Source organism: Acomys russatus, chromosome 5 (genome assembly GCF_903995435.1).
Source record: "Acomys russatus chromosome 5, mAcoRus1.1, whole genome shotgun sequence".
NCBI lineage: Eukaryota > Metazoa > Chordata > Mammalia > Rodentia > Muridae > Acomys > Acomys russatus.
In genome coordinates, this window is record NC_067141.1 from 77,613,790 (window position 1) to 77,621,079 (window position 7,290).

General features: G+C 52.8%; 1 pseudogene; it reads left to right on the top strand.

The window, feature by feature from the left end:
* The first annotated feature begins 5,527 nt into the window (after positions 1–5,527).
* On the top strand, positions 5,528–6,440 carry LOC127189753 (glyceraldehyde-3-phosphate dehydrogenase-like; annotated as a pseudogene).
* The last annotated feature ends 850 nt before the right edge of the window (positions 6,441–7,290 follow it).

Below are 7,290 nucleotides of genomic sequence, written 5' to 3' on the forward strand. Positions count from 1 at the left end.
AGGACAGGACTGCAAAAACTAGAAGGCCATAAAGATTGACTTTCATTGCAAGTTCCTAGGCAGAAGGGGGACCTGGCAAAGCCCACCTCCCTGACAGCTCCTAGGGGTCAGCACGGACAGGGGCTGATGAAACGGGGTGTGGGGGGCAGGGGGCAGGCGGGGGTATCCATAGACCGTATAACCTGCTACATGAGGAAAGCTAAGTGGCCCCCATCTTAAAGGGCAGGAGGTGACTGACACGATCCTCCTGGAACTTGTGCTTTCAGCTGTGAAACTCAGAATGCTGCAGTCAGAACTACCCAAGCGTCCTGTCTGGAAACTCCCAGGAAGCCAGCTCCACAGTGTGCACACACAGGAACGAAGCAAGGATGAGGGCAGACAGGGGAGGCTTCACCTGATTGGAGAAGATCCTTTTAAAATAGACCTTGATTCCCATGTGAGCACAAACACTTCCAATATGATATTATATGTATTTTTTCCTAGAAGTCTTCTCATTCTGCAAAAACACGCTCTTAAAAAAAAAAAACAAACCACAGGATTCACGAGGGAAGCAGAGCTGGCACACTCTGTTCAACACCTTCGGAACCTTGTTACCAGAAGCTTCCCCCAAACAGCCATTCCTATAATGCTGTGAAGAACCAGTGTGGCTAAATTAGCTTTCCCAGCTGCCCTTTCGAGATAGAGGAGCTCAGGCCTCGGCTGCTAACACAGGGAGTGGGGGGGAGAGGGGGTGGGATGGGAGGGTGTTGACCACCTACCCAGCGGTAGGCTGCTGCTGCTAGATGCTGGGGGAGGGGAAGTCACCATCTTAAACTATGTGCCAAATGGCGAGCCTTCTGGCCCCCAAGGGGTGGCTTCAAACCTGCGGCCACATCTACCACCAGCAGCAAATTAGTAGCAAAACAAACAAGGAGACATGAATGTGGAAAGGGACCTGTCAGGAGGAGACGGCATAAGAGAGGCAGGAGGGAGAAGAGAGGAAGTAGGGGTGAGAGGAATCACACAGGAAGTTGCCAGAGAACAAGTTCAATCAACACAAAACAATGCTTTAAGCCTGCCCGCCATTTTCTCCTCTTAGCTCCTTCAGCGTCTTCCTGGCTTCTGCATGAATGCCATGCAGACTGCTGAAACAGTCAGGACTTGCGCCCGAGTCAGGTGCGGCCATAAGCTTTTCAGCTCTCTTTTATTAATCCCTCATCTGTTTCTCTTCACTCATAAGGAAGTTTATCCTGACCTATCAAAATACAAGCCTGAGGGCGAACTGCAGTCGAGCCAACATGACTTTCCTGGGTACCAGCAGCACCCTCTGCCCAGCGAGGAGAGACACCGACTGGCTTCTGCAGACACTTCTGAGCCTGCAGTGCGCTCCACAAAGTCTGGCCCACAGGTTGTTGTGACAAGTGTTTTAAAGGTTGGACTTTCAACATTTTGATCCAGCTGACTCCGTTAGAGGAAAAAGTCACACACTCTCTGCTGCATTTCCCTTTTGAGGTAATTTATGTCCTCCACTGCAACCCCTGGCATCTGGCCCCGCCTTGTAACTTGCACGGGACTTCACACAGGACCTCACACAGGACTTCAGAAATACAGCAGGTGATTCTCTGCTTCTAAGAAAGGCCTGGGGAGGCTTGTAGCCCCCTCTTGTCTTCTTACCTCCCACAGACCATCGATTACGTCAGAAGCCTAAGCTGGCCTCCTGGAACATAAAAGCTTGGCTCAGAGCCAGCACGGCAGTGCAGCCATGAGTGAGCACAGGCTAGACCACCCAAGACACCTGCCCACACCATGGCCAGCAAAACAGAAACAGTTGCCTTGACCCAGTGAAGAGTGCCTGAGCCAATATAATGTTTCACTAATTTTTTGATACTTTAATAGCTTTCCCCATCTGGGAATCAATAAATCTCTATTTAGATCTTGCTTTAGCATGGGCCTCTGAAAGGAGGCTGACCCACTCAGGAGATGGTAGTGTCTATAAGGAACCTACCAAGATTGAATCAAGACACCAAGAAGAAACTTTCTCCAGCATCCAAACAGCTCTCAAAGGAGACAGAAGGCCTTCTAGCTAACAGTCCTCCAGGCCATGGAGGCCTCTTCCTCTCTGGCTAAGGTCTCCTAGTCACCGTATGCCCTAATTCCCAGAACCTACGGGTACACGCCTTTCTATGACCAAGGAACTCTTCCAGTGACTAAATTAAGGATCTCAAGATAAGGAAACAATCCCTGATGGTCCAGGTGGACCTTACAAGAGAGCCTCCTCTAATGGGTGGGGGAGGAGACAGCGTGGAGATGTTACAATGGAGGCAGAGCCGGGAGCTATGGGCTCTGAGGATGGAAGAAGCAGTCCTGAGTCAAGGAGCGCAGGAGGCTCCTGGAAGAGTGACAATGTAGGACACAGGCGGACACTGCAGAAGGAACACAGCTGGGCCCATAACCCGCACGCAGGGAACCCATCCTGAGGCTCATGCCTGACTTCCAGGAGTCTGAGGTAATACATTTGGGCTGTTGGGCTATGATACTGATCAGCTGGTAGAGTTTTGCCTCACAGGCATGAGGGCCTGGGGTTCGGTGTCTATCCAGGTGTGCTGGCACACACCGGTAACCGCAGCTTTTTTTTTTAAGAGTAATTTTATTAAAAGATATAGTGCTCTGCTTGCATGTACTCCTGCAAGCCAGAAGAGGGCGCCATATCACATAACAGATGGTTGTGAGCCATCATCTGGTTGCTGGGAATTGAACTCAGGACCTTTGGAAGAGCAGGCAGCGCTCTTAACCACTCAGCCATCTCTCCAGCCTCCAACCTCAGCTTTCATAAGGTGAAGGCGACAGGATCAAGAGCTAAGACCAACCTGAACTATTCAGTGTGTTTGAGGCCAGCCTGAAACTGCAGAAGACCCTGTCGCAAAAATAACAACAAAGAGTAATAAATAATAAAAAGTTTTGGCTGTTTTAGATCATTCCATCTGCAGTCCTTTTTATGATGCCTAGGTTTCCCCCTGCCTACATGAATTTATCTTTGGAGGCCCATTCATAATAACACTAGCAGTCAGTCAATAACACAGTTTCCAACGCTAAATCTGTGCCTGTATCATGATCAGACTTCTGTGTGCTCTCCTTGAATAAACTCAGAGTCTGCAAAAAGCCTGCAAGAAGGCACTATTACAATCCACATTTCAAAAGATTTATTTTATTATTGATTTATGTGTATGTGTGTGTTTCTGTGTGAGTTTGTGCACATACCTACAGAGGCCAGGAGAGGGTGTCAAATTCCCTGGAGCTGGAATCACAGGCAGTTGTGAGCCACCCCCTATGTGGGTCCTTAGGGAGAGTAGCACACACTCTTAACCTGCATTTAGATGAAAAGGGTAAGCCTTTGAGAAGGCTAGCACCTTTCAGGATGACAGGACACTACACAATACACGAACAGACTGAGACCCAGGTGCCCTGCTCCTAGATCCCAAGTCCTCACCAAGTACCCTGGTGACGCAATACAGTCACCGTTACTGTTTGAACAGACTGCCTCTGTATAGCAGGCTCATGCCAAGCCCTCTGCAAATATCCTCTCACATGACCCAGAGGCAGCAACCAGAGGTCAAGCCCATCTGAACCCGCAGGGTGGGTTTTCAGCCAACCCTCCTGCCTGCCTCATCACACCCAGAAAGACAAAGTTGAGGATACAAACAGATGCTTTGTCTCCTTAACTGGTGTACTTATGAAGTGATCAGAGTTCACGGTTAGAGCCATCCCAGACACGTGGGCACACTAAAGCTAAGCGCCGCGAGAACAGGCCAGGCACCAGCCTGTGGCCATCTCCCCAGATGGGTGTCTTGAGCAGCTGCTGTGCCAAGGGACGACCTAGGCAAATGGGTCCCAGGCAGGGCTGGTTTAGCAGAGGCCAGCCTAGGAAGCCCCAGGTCCAGTGCTCAGCACAGTGGGCGGAGCCGCCTAGGGTGGAGGATCTGAGGTCAGAGGCGGGGCAGTCTGGAGAGAGTCCAGGGATGCAAAGACCTTGAACCTCACTGGCTGCCTGTCCGGAACAGCAAGCAAGGAGCTGGGAGCCGCGATGAAAGGCCAAGTGAGAGGACATGTCTCAGTCCTCCTAGGTTCTTGGCCAGCTGGACAAGACTCTGAACGGTCCTTGTCGTCCGAGTCCAGCTGTGGCAGTTTCAGGCCAGCTTTCTCCCCTCTGAGACTCCTAGACAAATGGCACCTGCTGAGAGCAGCCCCAGACACTTCCACAGGACTCAGGACTGTACACAACAATCGCAGGTGACCACTAATGTGCGCTGTACTTGGAAGAGTTACGGGAGGGAGTAAGATCCAGTCTGAGGTGCATGTGTGAATATTCCCATTTTATAAATGAGGAGAGTAAGGTGGGAATGAGGGGCTGGGGAGCCCAAAGCCAGTATGCGGGGAGCCCAGGCTTGGCCTCTCTGCCCACTGCGGGAGCCCAGGCTTGGCCTCTCTGCTCACTGGGGGAGCCCAGGCTTGGCCTCTCTGCTCACTAAGGGAGCCCGGGCTTGGCCTCTCTGCTCACTGGGGGAGCCCAGGCTTGGCCTCTCTGCACACTAGGGGAGCCCAGGCTTGGCCTCTCTGCTCACTGGGGGAGCCCAGGCTTGGCCTCTCTGCACACTACGGGAGCCCAGGCTTGGCCTCTCTGCTCACTAGGGGAGGCCAGGCTTGGCCTCTCTGCTCACTGGGGGAGCCCAGGCTTGGCCTCTCTGCTCACTAGGGGAGCCCAGGCTTGGCCTCTCTGCTCACTAGGGGAGCCCAGGCTTGGCCTCTCTGCACACCAGGGGAGCCCAGGCTTGGCCTCTCTGCTCACTAAGGGAGCCCAGGCTTGGCCTCTCTGCTCACTGAGGGAGTCCAGGCTTGGCCTCTCTGCTCACTAGGGGAGCCCAGGCTTGGCCTCTCTGCTCACTGAGGGAGCCCAGGCTTGGCCTCTCTGCTCACTGAGGGAGCCCAGGCTTGGCCTCTCTGCTCACTAGGGGAGCCCAGGCTTGGCCTCTCTGCTCACTAAGGGAGCCCAGGCTTGGCCTCTCTGCTCACTAGGGGAGCCCAGGCTTGGCCTCTCTGCTCACTAGGGGAGCCCAGGCTTGGCCTCTCTGCACACTAGGGGAACCCAGGCTTGGCCTCTCTGCTCACTGCCCTTTGTAATCCCATTGGAACACTTTTGTTCTCCACTCTGCCTCCACAGAGCTGGCCATCTTCAGACAGGGTCACCCTTTGGGGCCTCAGCCCCTTAGTGAGCAGAGGACTAGTGGTTTACAGCAGCGCTTCACACCTCTTCCACCAGACTCTAAGACTCAGCGGGTGAGCGCTGCAAATACATGCTCCCAGGCCTCACTTCCCGGAAGGGCCATTGGCTGGAATAGAAATTATACCACCAATGTCATCGGTGATATCCGTCCATCTGCTCCTCCCTGCTCCAGCCTCGACCCTTGACATGATGATGAAGGTCAGAGGAAAGAAATGGATTTGGCCATATTGGGCGCCTGGTTACCGGGCTGGCTTCTTATCTGGCAAATCAATGGCCATCAATGACCCCTTTGTTGACCTCCACTACATGGTCTACATATTCCAGTATGACTCTACCCTTGGCAGGTTCAGCATCACAGTCAAGGCTGAGGACAGGAAGCTTGTCATCAACGGGAAGCCATCTTCTGGGAGCGAGATCCCACTGACATCATGGGGCTGATGCTGGTGCCAAGTATGTTGTGGAGTCTACTGGTGTCTTCACCACCACGGAGAAGGCCGGGCCCATGTGAAGGGTGGGGCTGAAAGTGTCATCATTTCCGCCCTTTCTGCCGATGCCCCCATGTTTGTGATGGGTGTGAACCACGAGAAGTGTGACAACTCACTCAGAACTGTCAGCAATGCTTCTTGCACCACCAACTGCTGAGCGCCCCTGGCCAAAGTCATCCATGACAACCTTGTCATCATGGAAGGGCTCATGACCACAGTCCATGCCATCACTGACACCCAGAAGTCTGTGGATGGACCCTCTGGTAAACTGTGGCGTGATGGCCATGGGGCTGCCCAGAACATCATCCCTGCATCCACTGGTGCTGCCAAGGCTGTGGGCAAGCACATCCCACAGCTGATGGGGAAGCTCATTGGCATGGCCTTCCGTGTTCCCACCCCCAACGTGTCCGCCGTGGATCTGACATGCCGACTGGAGAAACCTGCCAAGTACGATGACATCAAACAGGTGGCGCAGCAGGCATATGAGGGCCCACTGAAGGGTATCCTGGGCTACACTGAGGACCAGGTTGTCTCCTGTGACTTCAACAGCGACTCCCACTCTTCCACCTTTGATGCTGGGGCTGGCATTGCTCTCAGTGACAACTTTGTGAGGCTCATTTCCTGGTATGACAATGGATATGGCTACAGCAACAGAGTGGTGGACCGACCTCATGGCCTACATGGCCTCCAAGGAGTAAGAAGCCCTGGACCACCCACTCCAGCAAGGACAGGAGAGCAAGAGAGAGGCCCTCAGCTGCTGAGGAGTGCCTGTCCCAACTCAGGCCCAGACAATGAGCATCTCCCCACAGTTTCCATTCTAGACCCCAGAAGAAGGAGAAGGGCCCAGGGAGCCTGACTCTCCTGGATACCATCAATAAAGTTCACTGTACCTTAATATATATATATATATCTTCCATCAAAGTGAATGTCTCCACCTGCTGCTATATCCTACCTCACTCTAGAACTTTCCCTTTGGACAGTCTAGACACAAAGCCTTCTGTGACCACTTCTTGTTTATAGTAAGGAAAACAGATTTTTTTCACCTATAAAACTGATAGTCTTCCCAAAATAAAGGCATATTTTAAACAGTAGGTTGACTTTTAAGAGATGCTATAAATCATTATTGTAGGGTGGAGGTGTCCACACAGCCCCTGGAGTCAGAAGAGGCTGAGGTTCGCAGGGGACATGATATGCCTGTCACCCCTAGAGGTCCTGCTACCCCAGAACCTGGACCTAGCTCCCTGAGCCTCAGGGCCTCCCACTGTAGTCACCCACTTTGTGGGTTATTGGTGGGGACTGAGTAGTACAAAAGTCAAACCGGATAGTGTCTGAGGCCCCAGCTATTCAGGAGGCGTGGGCCCTGGAATCCAAGGCTGGTGTGAACTGCACAGGGAAGGAGATGAGGACACAGGGCAAGCACTGGCTCGGAGCTGCCGCTCAGGAGAGACATCTGATTCAGAGGTACAGGCCTGCCCCCACCCTAGATGATCCAGTCTCTTGAATGCAAAATGTCCTCCACCCACAGGAGGGAAGAGGGAGGAGACTGGA